Below are 24,341 nucleotides of genomic sequence, written 5' to 3'. Positions count from 1 at the left end.
TGCATTTTCCATAAAGCTGTGAAACAGCCACTTTGCATCCAGTGGAAGAGCCTGATCCGAGTGTGAAGACACAGGGATTGGAAAATAACCCAGTTATTGTAGTACTGACATATCTAAAGATCATATCCATTTATATAAATCCACTCAATAGAGGTATTACTTTAACCATTTGGAATCCCAGTGGATTCCATTCAACTATCTAGGATGACCATAGCCCTGCAATTTAGACAGACCTTATTATGTCATACAGATTACCAACACATGCGTGGCACAGCAATTGCTCCTTAAAATGGAAAGACATATAATTGGAAGTTGATCCTCTCACCATTTGGGTGTTGGGAACCAAAATGACAGCAAAGTTGTGGCCCAATTCCTCAGACAAAAGAAGCAAGGGTCTTATGCTGCTATGGCTAATATTGAAAAAAGATTGTCATTAAGCTTGGGGCTTCAGTCTCTTTCACTTGTTAAAAGATTCCTTTTTAAGATGTTTGGGGGGAGCATAGTAGCTGTTCTGTTCTTCCTTGACCTTTGCAGTCTAGCATCCAGCATCGTAGTGAACTGCCTCAAGATAATGCAAATACTTATTTTTAACATCTAAGAGATAAAGCAGATATATAAATAAATAAAGCAGAGAGAGAGAGAGAGAGAGAGAGAGAGAGAGAGAGAGAGAGACAGAGAGACAGAGAGACAGAGAGAGAGAGAGGGAGAATGTCCTGAGTTAGGGAAGTTTTACTAAACAAGTATGTTTGCCATTGACACACCTTTTCCAAGGAATTCAAGGTCTTAATCCCACCGGACACTGGCAAAGCTGTTTACCCATGTGGGCAATTTAGAAGATACATGGGGAAGCCTTCCTTGGAAGTTCCAGGTGAGTGCCTGTAACAGTTGATCTGTATGTGCCAGGACTAGCAACTCCTGCTTCCTCTTCCCAGCCGTTTATAGCCTGAGTCTGCTCCCCTACAGAAAGCTCTTGCCTACACTGTAACCTCTTCCTGTGCCGTATGTATTAAATACACTAAGAGTATATGGTTCAGGCTTTTACAATAAGTGTGTCTGTGTGTTTGTCCTTTCTTTATTCCCTTCCTGCACCTAGCAGGAGTTCCAGGACCCAAGCTGTGCAAGTCCCAGCAGAGTTAATGGAGTGAACATACAGCACATCATTGTTTCTATTCTAAAGTAGTCTACAATCTCAAACCTAACTCTTGCATTCATTTACATGTTTATTCTTTGGTATCGTTTCCATCCCTTTTTCTTAGATGTCCACTATACTCTTCAATTTCATCTGAACTACATGGACATTTCTATGCTGGACAAATGACAATATATTTTATTTCACCTATTTTCACACAGGGAACTGCTTAGTATGAGATGCCTGGAATATAAAAAGTGTTTTATTTTCCTTTATATATCAATGATATGGCATATTCATGGTAGAGAAATAAATGTATATTTAGTGGAAAATTAATAACCAAAGGGAAATAGAATCAGCAAAATGAGTATGCAGTTTAATATCCTGTACAAAGATTCATATGATAATTGAACACTTGCTACTACATATTTATATGTGAATATCTTTTTGAATTTTATGTAAGAACACATAAATAATGTTTGTTTTATGAAATCTTGTATATAACATGCTGGATGTTTAGGTTAAAAACTCAGCACAATATTGCAGACAAATTTCTGTGTTCAAAAAGCACTGGTTGTTTCAGTGACTTCATAATTTTTAATAATATTCATCGAACAGTTTACTGAGTTGGTTATTAGCTAAGTATTATTTTCAACTTTTTATAAAAGTTACATTAAAGACAGTTTGAAGAATGGAGACAAGAAAAGAAACAGTAGAAAAATCAAGCACAAACACCAGTTGGAAATCCATCATGGGACTTCAAAATGTCAATAAAAATAAAACCTTTCTCTTTAGACTGCAACTTGGTGCATACTTATAATTTAGAGCTCAATATGGCTAGGCAGAAAGATTAAACCTTTCACATCTGGTATTGGCGTATCACTGTAATTCAATCCCTCATGAGGCAGAGGCAGGCAGGAGGATCAGTGTAACTTCCATATAGGACTGGTCTGCAACATGAGCTTCAGGATGGTGAGGATTAACAGAGACCCAGTCTTGGAACAAAACAAAGCAGGAAAGAAATAATAAAATAAAACAGAGAAAGAAAAATATGAGAAATGCTGTTATCTCAGACTTCCCATTATAGTAGGGAAAATTTAATATAACACAAAAATAACTGGATGTGTTCCAATGACTGTATTCAGGGTTCCAAAAGTATTTCAATAATTGAAAAATAATAAAGTATTCTGATTGATTAATGTGTTTGTATTTTATACTTTATACAGACTACTGCTTCTGTTGTCTACTTTTTTCTTTAATATAAATGTATCGGCTTGCATTATATTCTCATGCCAAAAGCCCAGAATCCTAGTAGGAGCAGATGACTTGCCTCTTATTGGCCACTTCCCTACCACAGTTTCTTTATTATGCAAGTTAATCTTAACTGCTTCTTTCTTATTAAAAATTTCTTATCTAGAATAGTTTGACTTTCCTCTTTCCAAAACTTGCTGATTCTTTCTTTGCAGAGCGATTCATTAATATTAATGCTCCTCTTCCTAGTTTGCTTCCTTTTTTTGTTATAAGTGTCTGAACAAAAGCAATTTGGGGAAGATAGGGTTTATTTGGCTTACATACTTATGTCATAGTCAATCACTTAGCAAAGCCATGGCAAGAACACATAGGGAAACCAAAGCAGAAAGATGGATAAATGCTAATTACTAGCTGGCATCCTGTGGCCTCTGAAGACATGTATTTTTGCATAGCCCAGAATCCCCTTGCCCAAGGGTAGCAGTGGATTGGACAGACCTGCATCATGTACTAAAGAAATGGCCCCTGCCCAATATCTTCCTACAGGTTAATATGATGGAGTCAGTTCTTCATTTAATACTCTCTCCCAGGTGTCTATGTTTGTGTTCAGCTGACAAAACTTGACCAAAACTCTAATTTAACAATTTGCAGAGGTGTCTCTTTTACTACATTAGTTACCCTTAAAGATTTAAAGATTGTGCTCGGCTCCCAGTTGTCATGCTGTTTCTTGCTCTGATACCTGAGGACCTCCCTAGATATGTTACAAACAAATTGACATTGATGGCTTACTTTGTCTATGCTCATAATGGACTGCAAAGAAGAGACAGAATTTCTAATACAATTGTTTCCACAAATAAAAAGGGGGAATCATTGATCCCACTGAAAAACATCAAGCACTCAGAAAATCTGATGCAGTTAAAAAATGAAATCTGTATTGTTTCTTAGTCAATCCCTTTTATTTTGAGGAAGGACAATTTTCTGAAACTTATTTGCAAACACCTTAATTAAAAGATTTACATTGACTAATTCTTTTCCCCATTTTAATCATTTTCTTTCCTTTCTCAATAAAAGAAGCTAATGAAATGTTAGTAAATCTGGAGGCAAGTGATTTCCGTGATCAATTTTAATAAACATTTCAAATGATTTTTTAAATATGATACCATTTCCCTTTATAATTGGTCAATTTATTCTTGTCATGTTCTAACAGTTACAAGTTGATTATGTAAGATATTGTTTGGGCTTCTATACCATTTATTATTAAAATGCAAATTTCATGGATTCAGCTACAAATACTGTTTCTCACAGATAGAGAAGCAGAGCATTTAAAAATCAAGGCTTCAGTAAATTCCATGTTCAAAAAGGCAAATTCTTTGTTCATAGATATCTGTCTTCAGTCTGCATCTTGACATGACAGTTCAGTGAGACATTTCTCTCTGTTTTAGTCACTAAAGACACAGATCCAGTTTTGAAAGAATCTATGACCCAATCACTAACCAAAAGAGCCATTCACAAGCAATATCATATAAAGGCTGGAATTTTAACATACAGTAGAGAGGAAAATGTTCAATTTAAAATAACTTCCTTGGGCTGGAGAGATGACTCAGCAGTTAAAGGCTAGGTTCACATCCAAAAATAAGTAACTTCCTTATATACAGGGAATTCTTTATACATAGGGAGGATAAAAGACCTAATGCTTGCATTAAGATTTCATTTAAATACTACCAACTATATTAGATTGGACAAAATTATTTTACTCAACATTAGTGTTTTTTTAACACAAAAGTAAGAAGGAAATCTAAAATATGTAGATATTTACATGACAAATCATGAGTTGTTGGAAACAAAATTCATTTATTTGTGAAAGCCAGTTTCTTTGTCTTTATTGATAAAAAATATCCACATTCTCTTTATTTTTTCTTATACAAAGTGTGGAAAACAGAAGCACAGACAGTGTTGGGAAAACCCACAGAAACAGCTGACCTGAGCAAGTGGGAGCTCACACACCTAGTCTGACTGTTGCGGAATCAGGCTTAACATGATTGTCATTTGGGAGGACAGAGCAGTCTATGGGGCCTCAGGCAGTGGAACCAGTATTTATCCCTAGTGCATGGATTTTAGGAGCCCATTACCTATGAAGGGATACTCTCTCAGCCCAGAAACATAGGGAAGGGCCTAGGCCCTCCCCCAAATGATGTAACAGACTTTGATCATCCCCCAGAGGAGGCTTCACCCTCCCTGCTATGTGGATGGGGTGGGATTGGGATTGGTGGCAGGCATTGGAGAATAGGAGGGAGAGGGAACTGGGATTGGTATGTATAATAAGATATTTTGCAATTTAAATTTAAAAATTAATGAAAAAGAAGAACTTGATATAGTTTATAACATGAAATGTATTTTGTACAACCAAATAATGATATCCCATCCATTGTTGTCTTTAATTTTGACAATAAATGTGTGATGATACTTCCATGAAATGAAAATTTATGTTGGTTTTGCAGTGGAGATCAAACCATGAACCCCATGTGGGATGCTGAGCTCTCTACCTCTCAGAAGTTCTACAATCCACTGCTTTTGCAAATCTGAGATATTGAGAGCAAAATGCTACATTACTGGACTTCTATGAGAGTTTCACATTAGAATATTGGAGATATTAACATGAGGATAGTTCAGCATCATGGCTTTATACATTTTTTTGTTATTTTGTTTTTTAATCATATATACATACATGTATATATATTTTATTTTTAATTTTTTTATATTTTATTTTCCAGTTTAAATTTAGATAAGAAATGAGGTTGCTTCACAAGTCAGTTCCAGGTCCCTCTCCCATTCCCTCCCCTCCTCCCGTGCCCTCCCCCCAACCCCCCCCCGTTATCCCCTCATTCCCCCAGGGAGGGTGAGGCCCTCCATGGGGGTGTCCATAGTCTGTCATTTCATATAGGGCAGGGCCTAGACCCTTCCCCAAGTGTTCAGGATGAGAGTGTCATTGATGTTTTTGATTTTAGCCATTCTGAAAGGAGTGAGATGGTATCTCAGAGTTGTTTTGATTTGCATTTCCCGGATGGCTAAGGATGTTGAGCACTTTCTCAAGTGTCTCTCAGCCATTTTAGACTCCTCTATTGAAAACTCTCTATTTAGTTCTGCAGCCCACTTTTTAATAGGGTCCTTTGGTGTTTTGGAGACTTGCTTCTTGAGTTCTTTGTAAATTTTGGAGATCAACCCTCTGTCAGATGTGAGATTAGTGAATATTTTTTCCCATTCTGTGGGCTGCCTTTTTGTCTTGCTGACTGTGTCCTTTGCCTTACAGAAGCTTCTCAGTTTCAGTAGGTCCCATTTATTAATTGTTGATCTCACTGTCTGTACTACTGGTGTTATGTTCAGGAAGCTGTCTCCTGTACCAATTTGTTCAAGGGTACCACCCAATTTCTCTTCTAAGAAGTTCAGTGTGGCTGGATTTATGTTGAGGTCTTTGATCCATTTGGACTTAAGTTTTGTGCATGGCGATAAACATGGATCGATCCACATTCTTCTACATGCCAGTCTCCAGTTATGCCAGCACCATTTGTTGAAGATGCTTTCATTATTCCATTGTATATTTTTAGCTTCTTTGTCAAAGATCAGATGTTCGTACATGTGTGGGTTAATACCCGGGTTTTCAATTCGATTCCATTGGTCTACCTGTCTATTTTTGTACCAATACCAAGCTGTTTTCAGGACTATAGCTCTGTAATAGAGCTTGAGGTCAGGGATGGTGATGCCTCCGGACGTTGCCTTGTTGAACAGGGTTGTTTTGGCTATCCTGGGTCTTTGATTATCCATACACAATTGATTATTGTTCTTTCAGGGTCTGTGAAGAATTGTGCTGGGATTTTAATGGGGATTGCATTGAATCTGTAGATTGCTTTTGGCAGGATTGCCATTTTTACTACATTGATCATACCTATCCAAGAGCATGGGAGATCTTTCCATTTTCTGAGGGCTTCTTTAATTTCTTTCTTTAAAGATTCAAAGTTCTTACGATACAGGTCTTTCACTTGTTTGGTTAGCGTTACCCCAAGTTATTTTATGTTGTTTGTGGCAATTGTAAAGGGTGATGTTTCTCTGATTTCGCTTTCAGCCCTTTTATCATCTGTATATAGTAGGGCTACTGATTTTCTTGAGTTGATCTTGTAGCCTGCCACTTTGCTGAAGGTGTTAATCAGCTGTAAGAGTTCCCTGGTAGAGTTCTTTGGGTCATTGATGTAAACTATCATATCGTCTGCAAACAGTGAAAGTTTGACCTCTTCCTTCCCAATTTGTATCCCCTTGATCCCCCTTTGTTGTCATATGGCAATAGCTAGGACTTCAAGTACCATGTTGAAAAGGTATGGAGAGAGTGGACAGCCTTGTTTAGTTCCTGATTTTAGAGGAATTGCGTTGAGTTTCTGTCCATTTATTTTGATGTTGGCTGTTGGTTTACTGTATATAGCTTTTATTATGTTTAAGTATGTCCCTGTTATCCCAGATCTCTCCAAGACCTTTATCATGAAGGGGTGTTGGATTTTGTCAAAGGCTTTTTCAGCATCTAGTGAGATGATCATGTGATTTTTGTTTTTCAGCTTGTTTATATGGTGGATTACGTTGATGGATTTCATATGTTGAACCATCCCTGCATCCCTGGGATGAAACCTACTTGATCGTGTTGAATGATTGTTTTGATGTGTTCTTGGATCAGATTTGCCAGTATTTTATTGAGTATTTTTGCATCAATGTTCATGAGGGATATTGGTCTGAAGTTCTCTTTCTTAGTTGTATCTTTGTATGGCTTGGGAATCAAGGTTATTGAAGCCTCATAGAAAGAGTTTGGCAAAGACCCTTCTGCTTCTATTGTGTGGAACACTTTGAGAAGAATTGGTAAAGCTGTTCTTTGAATTTCTGGTAGAATTCTGCACTGAGGCCATCTGGACCTGAACTTTTTTTGGTTGGGAGATTTTTGATGACAGCTTCTATTTCCATAGGGGTTATAAGTCTATTTAAATTGCTTATCTGTTCTTGATTTAGTTTTGGCAAATGATAGCTGTCCAGGAAGTTATCCATTTCCTTTAAATTTTCCAATTTTGTGGAGTACAGGTTTTCAAAGTATGACCTAATGATTCTCTGGATTTCCTCAGAGTCTGTTGTTATGCCCCCCTTTTCATTTCTGATTTTGTTAATTTGCGTGTTCACTCTCTGCTGTTTGGTAAGTTTGGACAAAGGTTTTCTATCTTGTTGATTTTCTCAAAGAACCAACTCTTCGTTGCATTGATTCTTTGTATTGTTTTCCTGGTTTCTACTTTATTGATTTCAGCCCTCAATTTGATTATTTCCTGACGTCTACTCCTCCTGGGGGAGTTTGCTTCTTTGTGTTCTAGAGCTTTCAGGTTTGATGTTAATTCTCTGGTATAACTGTTCTCCTGTTTCTTCATGTGAGCACTTAGTGCTATGAACTTCCCCGTAGCACTGCTTTCAAAGTGTCCCATAGGTTTGGGTATGTTGTGTCTTCATTCTCATTGAATTCGAGGAAGTCTTTAATTTCTTTTTTTATTTCCTCTTTGACCCAGGGATGGTGCAGTTGAGCATTATTCAATTTCCATGAGTTTGTAGGTTTTCTGCAATTTGTGTTTTTGTTGAATTCTAATTTTAAAGCATGGTGGTCTGATAAGATGCATGGAGTTATTCCAATGTTTTTGTAGCTGCTGAGGTTTGATATGTTGCCAAGTATGTGGTCGATTTTTGAGAAGGTTCCATGTGGTGTTGAGAAGAAGGTATATTCTTTTTTATGTGGATGAAATGTTCTATAGATATCTGTTAATCCCAGTTGGGTCATTACTTCTATTAGACCCTTTGCTTCTTTGTTGAGTTTCTGTCTGGTATTCCTGTCTAGTGGTGAGAGTGGTGTGTTGAAATCTCCCACTATAACTGTGTGGGGCTTTAGATGAGATTTAAGTTCTAATAATGTTTCTTTAACGAATGTGGATGCCTTTGTATTTGGGGCATAGATGTTCAGGATAGACACTTCATCTTGGTGGGTTTCACCTGTGATGAGTATGTAATGACCTCCTTCATCTCTTTTGATTGATTTTATTTTAAAGTCTAGTTTGTTAGATATTAGGATTGCTGCCCCTGCTTGTTTCTTGGGTCCATTTGATTGAAAAAAATTTTCCCAACCTTTAACTCTCAGGTAATGTCTGTCTTTGAGGGTGAGGTGTGTTTCTTGTATGCAGCAGAAGGAAGGGTTCTGTCTTCGAATCCATTAAGCTAGTCCGTGTCTTTTTATGGGTGAGTTAAGGCCATTAATATTGAGGGATATTAATGACCATTGATTGTTCATCCTTCTTCGATTTGTGATGGTTGTTGTTGGTGGAATTATATGTGGAATTTCACCCCTTTGTTCTTTTGGCTGTTGGTAGAGAGGGATTCTCTAATGCTTATATTTTTCTGGTTGTAGTTAGCTTCCTTGGGTTGGAGTTTTCCTTCCAAAATTTTCTGTAGGGCTGGGTTAGTGGACACATATTGCTTGAATCTAGTTTTGTCATGGAATATCTTGTTTTCTCTGTCTATAGTGATTGAGAGTTTTGCTGGTTACAGTAGTCTGGGCTGGCATCCATGGTCTCTTAGTGTAGGTAGAATATCTATCCAGGACCTTCTGGCTTTCAAAGTTTCCATGGAGAAATCAGGTGTAATTCTGATAGGTCTGCCTTTATATGTTACTTGACCTTTTTCCTTAGCTGCTCTTAATATTCTTTCTTTATTCTGTATGTTTGGGGTCTTGATTATTATGTGGCGAGGGGATTTTTTTTTTTTTGTGGTCCACTCTATTTGGTGTTCTGTAGGCTTCTTGTACCTTCAGTGGCATGTCTTTCTTAAGGTTGGGAAAGTTTTCTTCTATGATTTTGTTGAATATGCCTTCTGCCCCTTTGAGGTGGATTTCTTCTCCTTCTTCTATACCTATTATTCTTAGGTTTGGTCTTTTCATGGTGTCCCATATTTCCTGGATGTTTTGTGTTAAGGATTTGTTGGATTTAAGGTTTTCTTTGGTTGATAAATCCATTTCTCCTAGTGTATCTTCAACACTTGAGATTCTCTCTTCCATCTCTTCTATTCTGTTAGTAATGCTTGTATTGGTAGTGCCTGACTGTTTGTCCAGTTTTTCTATTTTCTGCCTTTCTTCAGATTGTGTTTTTTTTTAATGTCTCTATTTCAGTTTTCAACCCTTGCAGTGTTTGCATTGCTTCTTGCAATTTTCTGTTTATCTTTTCGTCCATTTGTTGCCTTTTATGAATTTTTTGGTTTGTTCTTTCTTCCATTTCTTGCATTTTTTGGTTTGCTTTTTGTTCCATTTCTCGCATTTTGTGCTTTGTGTCTTCTTCCATTTCCTGCCTTTTTTGGTTTGTCTCTTCTTCCATTTTTTTTCATTTTTTGCTTTGTTTTTTCTACCATTTCTTGCAGTTTTTGCTTCATTTCTTCTTCCATTTCCTGCCTTTTTTGGTATGTTTCTTCTTCCAATTCTTGCAGTTTTTGCTTCCATTTCTTGCACTTTTTGCTTCATTTCTTCTTCCATTTCCTGCCTTTTTTGGTTTGTTTTTTCTTCCAATTCTTGCATTTTTTGGTTTGTTTTTTCTTCCATTTCTTGCATTTGTTGGTTTGTTTTTTCTTCCATTTCTTTGAGGGAGTTTCCTATATCCTCTTTTAGGGCCTCTATCATTTTCATGAAAGTGCTTTTAAGGTCGTTCTCTTCTGCTTCGTTCGCATTGGAATGTTGGGATCTTGCTGGTGTGGAGTCTCTAGAATCTGGCGGTGTCATTTTTTGTTTTTCTGTTGCTGACTGTGTTTTTGTATTGTCTCTTTCCCATCTCTTCTTCTAGTGTGTGCAGAAAGAGCCCCTTACTGGTCTGGGGACCAGAGTTCCCTTTTGGTGGGTGCTAGTAAGTCCAATAATCTGGTGGTTCTTCTATTCCTTGTCCAAATGCTAGTCCTGTGGTTGGAGAAGAAGAACAGGAATCTGGGGCGCTTAGCCTTCTACCTGGTCCCCTGGACCCTAGGCTGGGTCCAGTTGTAGCTGATCCAGAACAGCTACTCCCCTGGTCTCCCTGCCTCCTCTGGTTTCCTGCTCTCATTGGCGGGAGAGAAGATCTGGAGTCTGGGGTTCTTAGCTCCCACCGGGATTGGGAGCTCTGTGCAGTTCCCAGGCAATCTGCAGGCACTGGAACACAGGCCAGGAAGCTGGCCTGTTTACCTGATGCTGCCGGAGGAACAGCTGCTTCCCTGGACTCCCAGCCTCCTCTCATGGCTTTATACATTTTATATTTTAATTTTTTTATACTTATGTCTCCAGATATTTTCATGTTAATGGGACAATCCTAATAATACTATGTACAACTATTATGATATGAATGAATGTATCAGCACTCTGGAATATGTTCAAATATTGTGTATAGAGACCCAGCTTGGTCAGGCTGCAGCTATGTGAAGGATTAATGAGTACGGATGGCCCCGATTATTCGTGGCTAATTTTCTCCACAAAATTTTCCAATGCTTGATATATAAGCAAACCCACTAGGGTGGTATATGCACCTTTACCTCTGGACTACAATATCAGTGCTGGCAATGTGCCTGGCTTCTTGCAGCTTGCTTGTGGTAAATCATGGGTATTCTAGATTGCCTAGAAGTTTCTGTTGTATGGACTCCCATGCAATTGTTCCCTTCTGAACACAGTCCTCTGAGATTCAGTGATCCACTGTCATGCCCGCCTCGACCAGCAAGGAAGACACAATGCCCAGACTCTTCTTTAAGCAGTTTATTCAGGAACCTTGAACAATCTTCTTCTCCCGGGGAGTGCCAGGGAGCCCCAACCCACAGCTTAAAAGCCTTTGGGCAGCCAACCCCAGTATGCCACGTGGAACATGCAGATAGGTCCACGTATGCGGAAGCAAACCTGATATCCAGCCTTAACCAAATACAGGTGTTGTTTATCACAGAGAGCACGTGCTGTCGGGCTAGCAGAAGGCAGAAGTGAGCACCATCTTAAGGGTGCGGCACTTCGCAGCTCTCTGCAATTGACTGCTACTCCTTATCACAGTTCACTTCACATGCCCCCATTAAAGACTGTCCATGTGTAATTCAAGTCATGACTACGAGTTTATTTGCACTCACATAACTACAAGGCTATAGTCAGTCCTTAGACAAGAGAACTGTTTTATTATTGTGTGTACTTTTCTATATCTTGAGAGATACTACAACCAGCAAAGCTTTCAATCACTATAGATGGACACAATAGTAGCTTGAGAGTACTATAATTTCTAAAGAGATTAAAAGTGAGACCATCATACTTCAAATTTATTTTTCAATATTTTTATTATTCTTTTACCAAGATCAGTTTTAAAAACTGATGTGCAATAGAAACATCTTCTTTTAAAAATTATTAAACATATATTTTTGGTTGTGAGTCCAGTCTTTAATGACTGAGCAATCCCCAACAAAATCCCAGCACAATTCTTCAGAGACCTTGAAAGAACAATAATCAACTTTATATGGAAAAAGAAAAAACCCAGTATACCCAAGACAAGTCTGCTCAACAAAGCAATGTTTGGAGGCATCAACATTCCTGACTTCAAGCTCTATTATAGAGCTATAGTCCTAAAAATAGCTAGGTATTGGCACAAATATAGACAGGTAGACCATTGGAATCAAATTGAAAACCCTGAGATTAATTAACAAACCTATGAACACCTGATTTTTGACAGAAAATCTAAAATTATACAACAGTAAAAAGATAGCATCTTCAACAAATGGTGCTGGCATAACTGGATATTGGCATGTAGAAGACTGCAGATAGATCCATGTCTATCACCATGCACACAACTTATGTCTAAATGGATCAGAGACCTCAACATAAATTCAGCCACACTGAACATGTTAGAAGAGAAAGTGGGAGGTACCCTTGAATGAATTGATACAGGAGACTGCTTCCTGAACATAACACCAGTAGCACAAACACTGAGATAAAAAATTAATAAATGGGACCTCCTGAAACTGAGAAGCTTCTGTAAGGCAAAGGACACAGTCAGCAAGACAAAAAGATATCGTACATTTTGGGAAAAGATATTCAATAACAGAGGACTGATCTCCAAAATTTACAAAGAACTCAAGAAGTAAGTCACCAAAACACCAAAGGATCCAATTAAAAAGGCAAAGGAGTTAAGAGTGGGCTGGTTTAACCCACAGAAACAGTTGACCTGAACAAGGGAGAGCTCTTGGACCTCAGATTGATGGCTGTGTGGGAAGCATGGGACTGATCCAGACCCCATGAATGTGGAAGACAGTGAGCAGGGCTAGGTAATCTATGGGGCCTTGGGTAGTATTTATCCCTGGCATACAAATAGACTTTGAGTGCCCATGCCACAATATGGGAGGCTCTCTCAGCCAGTACTCTTGGGGGAGGGCATAGGCCCTACCCTGGATGAAATGACAGTTACTCAGATCCACCATGGAGTGCCTCACCCTCCTTGGGGATCAAAGTGGAGTTTGGGTGGGGGACTAGGGGGACCTTGTGGGGAGTGTGGGGGAGGAGTGGAGGTAGAGTGAGCTGGGATTGACATGTGAAACAAGATTGTTTCTAATGTAAATAAAAAAATAATTGAAGAAAGTGGGGGACTAAACTAAATAGAGAATTCTTAGTAGAAGTGTCTAAAATGGCTGATAGACACTTAAGAAAATTCTCAACATCCTTAGCCATTAGGGACATGCAAATCAAAACAACTCTGCGATATCATCTTACTCCAGTCAGAATGGCTGAAAATAAAAAACAATGATAGTTTATGCTGAATAGGATGTGGAGAAAGGGGAAAACTCATCCATTGCAAACTTGTACAGCCACTTTGGAAATCAGTATGAAGATTCCCCAGGAAAATGCGACTCAGTCTACCATGAGACCCAGCAATTCCACTCTTAGGCATATACCCAAAAGATGCCCATTCACACAAGGATGTCTGTTTGACTATGTTCATAGTAGCATTATATGTAACAGCAAGATCCTGGAAGCAACCTAGATGCCACACAACTGAAGAGTAGATAGAGAAAATGTGGTACATTTACACAATGGAGTACTACTCAGTGGAAAAAACAATGGAATCTTGAAATTTGCAGGAAAATGGATGGCACTAGAAGAAACAATCCTGAGTGAGGTAACCCAGTCACAAAAAGAGAAACATGGTATGTACTCACAAATATATGGTTTTTAGATGTGAATCAAGAGGGTGACAGCCTACAATCCCAGTGCCAGTGAGTCTGAGAAACAAGGAGTTTCGCAAGAGATATGCATGATACCCCAGAGAAGTGGAATGTGCCAAGATCTCCTGAGCAGATTGGGAACATTGTGGGAGGGAAGAGGGAACCATGAAAAAGAGGGGAAACAGAAATTATATTAAGAAGTGAAATTATTTCCAATCTAGGAAATGAGGGAAAATATAAGATATTTTCATTAAAAAGTATATTATTCTCTATATTTTAAATAAGAATTAAGCATGTGGAACTGAGGCTTTTACAGTTTACATTTAATAAGTATGCTGTTAAAATAAGATCTTTTAAAATATTATAAGGTCTGACTAATAATAATAACAACAATAATAGTGATAGTATGTCCTTTGTCATGTCGTGGAAAAGAAGCAACTTTGATCCCATTATAAGCATAATAGAGGATCTGGATGGAAGGGGAGCTGGAAGAAACTCAGAGGAGTGGAGGGAAGGCAAACAGTGGTTGTTATCCATTGTATGAGAAATGAAAATACATTCTTCTCTGTTTGGAAGTTTGAATATTACCATTTGAACTGTCCAAGCAGAAATAGTATAGCTATTATCAGGTAAGGTAATGAATTACATAACTTATTAAGTACATTACCTATTTCAACAATATGCTATTTTGGAATGTTTTGCCATATCTATACTTTATACCCATTACATAAAATTATCCAAGACTGATTTCAAAGTATGGCCTTTTCCCAGTTTTCTTACATCAGTGAATGACAAAATAATCTACTTGATTTCATAAACAAAACTGCATCATCTCTTAGATTTTCTACATAACCAACCTATTATCAACATTTTAAAGCTATACTCCTAAGATAAAACCAGTGTGTTAGCATTTGTTTAGTTTGTGATATCAGAAGCCTTATCCAAGATATAATAATCCAGTTCCCAAGAAAACTGCAAAATTTCATTGTGAACCTCAAATGAAATTCAGCTTCTAAGAGTACAAGAGAAAATGCATACATAAAGTAAAATATGCCAATCTTGGAAGAAGTTTCATAGAGAGTCATTTCTTTGCATAAATGAGAATTTATTCCACACAAATTTCTATTGATGATAAATGTAAAAAATCCTATCAGCCTTTTCCCCCTGCAAGTCATCATTCCTTTTTGTCTTTCCTTTTGTGGACACTGAATATGAGAGAAGTACAGTAATAAATTAAGCTTCTTAATGAAATAACAATAAAGTAAAATATCTCTTTATTTAATAATTTTAATCTTCATAAATTCCAAAATATAACTGAGTATTACACCCTGTGTACTATCTTATTGAGCCTGGTAAATATTACTAATGAGAACTTTAGCCAATGCCAGTTTTTTGATATTATTAAGGAAAAATCCCTCTGTCTTGTGTTCAATAATTAGCCTTTCAGAAATGTTCCTTAAAGGGTACATCTTATAAAAATTCAGCTTGAAATGTCAAAAGTGACCATGGAATTTGCCATGGTACTATTTAACCCATCTCAGAAGTCATATACTCTAGAAAAGTTAAAATGATGTGATGATATTCTCCTTTTGTCTCTGTGGTAAATGACACTGTTGAAAAAAATGATCAAACCCTGAATCCAAAGTCACTGAGTCAATGAAATGAACTTTATCATCTCACTTATATGACAGCCTGTGAACTATATTGAAATTAAATCTACATCTTATTTCTTGGTGTGTATGGGATATGAGCTGCAACTGAGTTCTCATAACTAGTTCAAATTCGGGTCAAAATGTTATTTCCCTAATAGTTCAAAAGTTTTGAAGGACAAAGAAAATGTAAGGTAGATTTTAAAAGTATACATTCTGACTATGCAGTGATGAAAATGGTATGGCTCTCAACTTTTGGCTCTCTTACTTTAAGTAGCAATCTTCATATACTGGTGGTCACAATTCACATATGAGTGGTTAAGAGTGTCAATGTAACTAATTTTTCTTTTAATATTCAAAGCTGACTTATTGTTTGTAGATGCTTTGAATTCCTTTGGAGAGGTGCTGACACAAGAATGTTGTAATGTCTTCTTTCTATACTCTTGCTTTAGTTACTAAATGTGATGCTAAACACTGAAATCTCTATGTACCCCAAAGTGTCCAAAAGCTGAGTTAGCAATGAAACAAAGGTCCCAGAATTGGAGGATTCCTTGAGGCTGAGTTTCCACACAAGCTATGATAATTCACACCTTCATATTGTTCAGAAACAGAAATGTACACTTGTTTTCCTTTTTAGTGATGGCTTTATTTTTGTACTTCCTAAACCTAATCCTGAGTGAAATAAGACATACCCTGACAATAATTATAGGAAGATGCTACTCTATGTGATATAAATTGTTAAAGATATTTGACAAACTAAATATACAAATATAAAATATTTGGATACATTGACATGATATGATATTTGTTATATTTTATAAAAGTACTGATTTTCAATGATTTTAACTTTTCAAGTAGGATCACAACAGATAACCTGAGACAGGTTACCTGATATCCTCTCTTCTTCTATCTCCCTTTGTCTTCGTACATCTTTCATTATTGTTGTATCTATTATTTGAATGTTTACATAAGGGGATAATAAAGTACAGAATTTTTTATGGAAATATTAACATTGTTAGAGGGACATGGAAAATAATTATGCATTTATTTTCAATATCTATTGATTGTTGAAGGCAGTAGGGAGACCCTCTTTGGTTATTTTATTTCTTCCACCAAGTGTAATAATAATAATCATCTTTTCATTAAAAAATTATTTCTCCCCAATGGTCTTTGAAAGCAGAACACATACAACAGAAGTTTCACAAACAGAACTTTATTTCTTCATGGATTCTACAGTTCATTTGAATTTTGTTGCCTTATTTATTGTTCAATTTGGTGTCTTTCCTATTTGCTACTGAAGGTTACTTTATAAAGTCTATCAAACATACAGCTTAATGAGTGCTTCAGCTCCTTGTTTACTGCCCAACATGAATAATGTTTAAAAGAATTCAGGGAAACAGCCTTTTATTACCTACTGTCATTTAAAGATAAACTGCAAATTGTTATTGGACGAAATTGGATGTCTTTTTCAATCAGATATGGAGAGAATGGAGTTCTTGAGGGTAAATAACATTTAACTAATAAAAAAGTATAGATACACTTACATTACAATTCTCAAAACAAAACAGTGGCATTTTATCTACACATAGAATAGAGATGTTGAAACTAAAGTAATATTAAATTGGTATTTTAAAAATTAGTAAAGTAATAGTTAATTAAACACAATATTCTGTTCAGTAGTATGTCTAATAAATGAATTATTTATGTTTATTCAGCATTTCTTTTATTTGTGCTGTTAATGGCATTGAATTCCTTTCCCAGAGAAGCAGTTGAACATATTTTATTTGCTTTGGAGAACAAATTAACTAATGCTAGAATGTTTTAAAAGCGAAAATGAAGAAATTAAAAACAATAATAATAAACAAACAGAATAATAATTTACAAGAGTTTAAATATAAATTTATAAAAGGTATGTTTTCCCTAATATATATAGAAGATTGTGAGAGATAACATTGAATTAATCTAGATATAATGTTGATAAACAATAAGTTATTAGAAATTCCCATTTTTATTATTTTTCAAGGCAGGGTTTCTCTGTAGCGTTTTGGAGACTGTCCTGGAACTCTCTTTGAAGAACAGGCTGGTCTTAAACTCACAGAGATCCACCTGCCTCTGCCTCCCACGTGCTGGCATTAAAGGCATGCACCTAAATTGGAAGTAAGAGATTGCATTAAAAAAGCAAATCTACACTGCCAGGCGGTGGTGCTGCATACCTTTAATCCTAACACTGAGGAAGGCAGAAGCAGATGGATCTCTGTGAGTTCAAGGACAGCCTGGTCTACAGAGTGAGTTCCAGGACAACAAGAGGTACACAGAGAAACCCTGTATGGAAAAAAAGCAACATAATAATTACAATAATTTTTAAAACTGTCCTTTTAAGAAAATTACTTCTTATCTGAAAATATTCTGACTGTTTCTCCATGGACTCTTGTTAGTTTTTAAAATTAAAGTTAAATTTAATTCCTTAATAATTAATAAAATTGTCTGGATGTTTTCTTGCCATTGCTGTAAAAATGTGGCTTAAATAGAGGGGTATTGAAATTAGCAGAGAATGTACTCAATATGCACAGCATTTTGTAAGCAAATAACAAATAAATATTCAAAATGAGCTTTACAATATAAATGTGATATGTTTATACTTTGTGGAGGAGTGGAACTATCACAGAGGTGATGCCTATGCTGCATGCAGAGACCTCTTAACTGCACCTTATATGGCACATTCCCAGGCTGGGTCTTTACATTCTCCTGTGTTTCTATTACTCTAGAAACGATTCTGTTTTTCTGACACTATATAAATTCACTGAATTTCTTCCGGAACTATTCACTACTACACTTAACTGTAGTTTTAGTTTCTTTTCTTATTGCTGTAAAAACAAACAAACAAACAAACAAAAAAACCAATGCAATGACAAAAGCAACTCAAAGCAGAAAATGTTTGGCTCCTAATTTCAGATTTTAGCCCACAATTGGTTCCAGGGCAGTGTGCACCAAGTTTAAGCAGCTAGTCCTACCACATTCATATGTAAAAGCAGAGCACAGGTCTTCAATGCACACATGCTGGATCTCTGCTTGCTTTATTCATACTTAAATGATCCAAGAAAGGTTCCTATACAGTGGACAGGGCTCAACGCCACCCTTAGTCTAAATCAGATAACACACACAGACAAATAAGGGTCTCTGACCAATCTGATCTAGACAATTCTTTATTAAGAAGGTTGATTCGGGGAAAGAATAGAGGAGAGGAGGATGAGAAATACATTAATAGAGGGAGTCATTATAGGTTTGAGGAGAGATTGGCACTAGTGATATTTCCAGAGATCTACAAGGATGACACCAAATGGCAATCTAACCAATAGTGGAGACATTACCCTAAATACCCTTCCCTATAATGTGATTGATGACTTCCTTGTGTGCAATCCTAGAACCTTCATCCAGTGGCTGATGGAAGCAGATACAGACACCCACAGCTAAACACTGAACTGAGCTACTAGAACCAAGTTCCAGAGAGGGAGGAGTGATGAGCCAAGGGGTCAAGACTAGGCAGATGAAACCCACAGAAACAGCTGACCTGAACAAGGAGGAGCTCAGACTGATGCCTCAGAGGTCAGCATGAGACCGATTCAGTCCCCCTGAATGTGGGTATCAGTGATGAGGGCTCAGCAATCTTTGGGGTCTCAGGTAACAGATCAGTGTTTATCCCTGGCATCCGAGTGGACTTTGGGAGTCCATTCCACATGGAGGGATTCTCTCTCAGTCTGGACACATGGAGGAGGACCTAGGACCTGCCACAAAGGGTATGACAGACTTTGGAAATCCCCCATGAGAGGCCTCACCCTTCCTGGGGAGTGGAGTGGGGATTGGGTGGGGGGCTGCAGAGATTGCTGGGGAGCTGGGGAGGAGGGGAGAGAGGGATCTGGAATTGACATGTGAAGCAAACTTGTTTTTATTTAAATTTAAATAAATGAATAATACTGGGCTGATCATGAATACTGTCAAATTTACAATTACAATTAATCATCACAACTTTTATTCATGGATGTAGTGGAAGCTATTAACACAAAACAATAAATAATTGAACACCCCTCAAATATTGATTACATACAGTTTCTGTGTGCATGGCTAATAACTACTTGCTCAAATGTCGGTGTTAGTTTTCCATTGAAATTTTCAATGTATAAAAGAATTCTACTAAACTCTCCTCATCCCCCCCCCCACACACACACAAATACATACAAGTCCATTCGGGTTGGATGCTTACTTCTGGGCGTGGGGACAGCCTCCGGGTATTGCTGATATACCCAGTGACCATCTGTTAAACAATGGGTGGTTTATAAAGAAAAAAACCATGGGGGATTAAACCAGACAGTTTGACAAATGGGTGTTTGCACACAGTGATTGACATAGTGGTGGTATCAAACTGATATTTGAACAAACAGTTTCTGAGCTGATGTCTGGTTGAAGTATCTTTCCTGTGGCAGCCTCTGTGCCAAGATATATTGTTAATGGCAGCCATAACTGCAAGCTACTAAAAGTCTACCTCGCATATTTTATGATCACATTCTTCACAATGTTCCAGTTTCATTTACAAGAATCATATTAATGTTGAAACATGCATATCCATATTTCTTTCATGTCAACACAACTTAAATTTTTAATTGATTTTTGTTCTGACCTGTTTGATTGACTACAACATTATAAAATATAAGTAAGCTCAGCATGTTAGGAATATTGAAATATGGACATTTCATCTAGTCCTGGGCACTCCAGTCCCTCATTCTCTGAAGTTTGACCAGGTGTGGATCTCTACAATTGTTATCATTTGTGGGAAAGAAAGCTTCTTTGATGAAGGGTGAGCTGTATGCTTACCTGTGTTTAAAAGTATAAATATTTATACATGGAAATTTTGTTAGCTTCAGAATTTGATAGTAGTAAGTTCTTCGGTCGTGTTTGTGACCTACCTGGACTTACACAGTTGGGTAGGGTTCAGAGAACCATGTATGAACTTTCTCCAGTTGAGTACAAATTATGGTCAATTACAGAGGTATTTATTACCCTCAAAATAAAGGGCCACTATTTCACCACTGTGTATATATTGCTTGTTGTGCCGTTGTTGTAGATCACAGGCTTTATAGCTTGGTACACTTGTTGATGACTCATCTCATTTGTCTGATTGTATAGCAAATTCTGATTCTAAGAGCCACTCTTTAGAGGAGACTTGGCTGTCAGTTCCAGTAACATTTATCCAAGTTAGGTGTCTAAAATACATGGTATCTCTAGCAATATGACCTTGACTTCAAATCCTAGGAGGCAATTAATAGCTATGTCAAATCCAATGTTGTTTTAGGGGTCTCTTGGACTTCCCTGACATAAAACTGGAAAGGAGGTTTCCTGTGCTTGGGACTGGGTTTAGTGACAGGTTGTCTGGCTCTTAGGGGAAGCATTATTACCACAAGTGGTGTACCTGATATATATACATATATGAGTAAGGGGGAGTGATTGAGTCCGTGATGATGAAATCTACAGAGACAGCTGAACCAAGCTTGTGGGAACACACAATCTCTCGACTAAAACTTGTGGTGCCTACTTGGGTCTGCACTGGGCCCTCTCCATGTATGTGACAGTTGTGTGACTTGGTCTGTTTGGGGGTTCCTGGAAATTGGACCAGGATCTGTCCTTGGTACATGAACTGTCTTTGGAGCCCATTCCCTATGGTGGAATGCCTTGCTCAGCCTTGATGCAGAAAGGAGGGCCTGGGTCCTGCTTCAACTTAATGTCCCAGGCTTTGCTGACTTCCCTTGGCAGGCTTTACCATTTTGGAGAGGTGGATAGTGAGTGGATTGGGCAGTGACAGGGTGAGTGGAATGAGAGGTGGGATGTGGAAGTTTGTTGGTACATAAGGTAAGAAAACAAATTTAAAAAATAAACTATGTATGTTTACACATGCATACACTCGCTACAATAATGTAATTTTTGGTAAATATAAAATCATATGATCTCACATGTTTATTTAGTATGCAATCTTGCTCAGTATACTTTGTCTTTTCTAAGTCCCATTCTCTCTTTATTGCCATGCTCTCCTCCTCTTCATTTAACCACCTTATTGTTCACATTTTCTTTTTTGTAACACTCATGTTCCCCACTTGAAAACTTCCACAGTTCAGTAAGTACCTTTTTATTTTCCTGGTTTCTTTCTCCTCCACGGAAAAGCTTCTGTATAGCAATTGTTAGGCAATTTATAGCTCTATTGATCTGCTATGAAGTATCACATTACTACTGTGTTTTACTATATCCTCGCAACTCTTCAGATTATATTTATATGAATACATATCCATTAATAATGTACAAAAAATTAGTTAAAGACCTCACTAACCTGTGAACTTCTATAGCTCCATAGTTTCTCACAATACTTCACACTTTCAGTAATATTTAATGTTTCATTGTTATTATTATTAAATTATCATTATTATCATTACACTTTAATTTTGCATGTTCTTATATCACATAAGGGCTTTTTATGGAAGTGTATATTTTACATTGATGTTTATTATTATTTTTAGTAGATTGTACACAAGAACATGGTAGGAATGATCTTCTAAGTTGAAAGTAAATAAATTGAAGTATAAATTGAAATTCCAATTCTGATTAAAAGTTAGTTTTTGGATAGACAAATTTCTGATAGTCTATGTAAATTTACATACAATTTCAAAGAGCTTATAGTTCATTGAATAATGTTGAGGCCTCATAGGCTTTTCCCAATCCACTTTGCCATGCCCATTGGTATTTTTTTGTTCAGCTTGTATTTGGACTGTAGTGTTGGTAAGGCTAGTTGATTGTAGCTTCTGACATTATGAGATATAATCCCACAAAACACAAAAATCTCTTGACATTTTGTCACTTTTTGTACAATATTCCTTGAGCCCCAGGTTTTGGAGGGCTTTGTAAGTGTATTCATTGAGAATGCGCTCCACAACTCTGTATTTTGATAGATTGTCTTTTTTTTTACTGTTCTCCATCCATATCAGTGAGGGGTTTCCCTGATGAGAGGTAAAGATTACAGTTATCTGTAGGTATAAGGACAAATGTTTATACACTGTTGTAAAGAATCTTGCTGGGTTTTTTTTTGGTGATTGTTAATTTTTCTCCAATAATCATGACTTCACTAGCACTGAGTTGTCAGCTAAGTTTCTAATACCAGGTAGTTTGAAGTTTAAGTAGAGAGATATTGGTTGTTTACAAGTTGTGGGCCACCACGATATCAGTAGGTTTATCATACCATTCTGACTGTTGATAAGAATTTTAGTGCTTAAAATTTTTAATTTTGTGAATATGGATGTCTTAATAGATGTGTATTATGTATATCACATGCTTATAGTGGGCAAAAAGATCTACTTGAACTGGATTTTCAGACTTATATGAGAACTGACTGAACCTGGAGATTAAGCAAAAATAGCAAGTGTTATTCACCAATGGATATCCAGGCATGTGTACCATGATCCAACAAACCTTATAGAAACACTTTTTTTCTAACTTTTATTTTTAAATTTAAATTAGAAACAAGGTTGCTTCACATGTCAATACCAGATTCCTCACCCTTGCCCTCCCTGCCTCCCACACCCTCCCACCAATTTCCCAATATCCCCTCCTTTCCCCAGGGAGGGTGAGATCCTCCATGGGTGTGTCCACAGTCTGTCATTTCATCCAGGGCATGGCCTAGACCATCCCCCAAGAGTCCAGGCTGAGAGAGCATCTCTCATTGTGGGATGGGCACCCAAAGTCCATTTGTATGCCATGGATAAATACTGATCTACTACCTAAGTCGCCATAGATTGCCCAAGCCTCCTCACTAACATCCACATTCAGGGGGTCTTGATCATTCCCATGCTGGATTCCGAGCCATCACTCTAGGATTCAAGAGCTACCCCTTGTTGAGGACACCTGTTTCTGGGGGGTTTAAACTAGCCCAGTCTTAACCCCTTTGCTCATCAGTCCTCCCTCTCTATCACTGGGTTCCTTGAGATTAGCTCGTTGTTTAGCTGGGGGAGTTTGCATCTGCTTCCATCAGCCATTGAATGAAGGTTCTATTTTCCAGACTCTCGGGCCATGGGAATATAGACTGGCACTCCCCAGATCTAGGTCTAAAATCCATATATGAGAGAGTACACACCATGTTTGTCTTTTTGTGACTGGGTTACCTCACTCAGGATGGTTTCTTCTAGTGGCATCCATTTGCCTGCAAATTTCAGGATTCCATTGTTTTTTTCTGCTGAATAGTATTCCATTGTGTAAATGTACCACATTTTCTCTATCCTCTCTTCACTTGAGGGGCATCTAGGTTGCTTCCAAATTCTGGCTATTACTAATAATGCTTCTATGAACATAGTGGGACAGCTGTTCTTGTATGAATGTACATCTTTTGGATATATGCCTAAGACTGGAATTGTGGTAGGCTGATTCCCATTTTTCTGAGGAATCTCCATACTGATTTCCAAAGAGGCTCTATGAGTTGTCATTCCCACCAGCAGTGGAGGAATGTTCCCTTTTCTCCACAACCTCTCCAGTATAAACTGTCATTGGTGTTTTTGATTCTAGCCATTCTGACAGGAGCAAGATTGTATCTCAGAGTTGTTTTGATTTGAATTTCCTGGATGGCTAAAGATGTTAAGCACTTTCTCAAGTGCCTCTCAGCCATTTTAGAGTTCTCTATTGAGAACTCTCTATGTAATTCTGTAGCCCACTTTTTAATTGGATCCTTTGGTGTTTTGAAATTATGCTTCTTGAGTTCTTTGTAAATTTTGGAGATCAGCCCTCTGTCAGATGTGGGGTTAGTGAATATCTTTTCCCATTCTGTGGGCTGTTGTTTTGTCTTGTTGACTGTGTCCTTTACTATACAGAAGCTTCTCAGTTTCAGGAGGTCCAATGCACTAATTGTTGACCTCAGTGTCTGTGCTACCTGTGTTATATTCAGGAAGCAGTCTCCTGTACCAATTCATTCAAGGGTACCACCTACTTCTTAAGAGGTTCATTGTGGCTGGATTTATGCTGAGGTCTTTGATCCATTTGGACTTATG

Source organism: Mesocricetus auratus, unplaced genomic scaffold (assembly GCF_017639785.1).
Source record: "Mesocricetus auratus isolate SY011 unplaced genomic scaffold, BCM_Maur_2.0 Super-Scaffold_2245, whole genome shotgun sequence".
NCBI classification, from domain to species: Eukaryota; Metazoa; Chordata; class Mammalia; order Rodentia; family Cricetidae; genus Mesocricetus; species Mesocricetus auratus.
Note: the sequence above shows the minus strand (reverse complement) of the source record.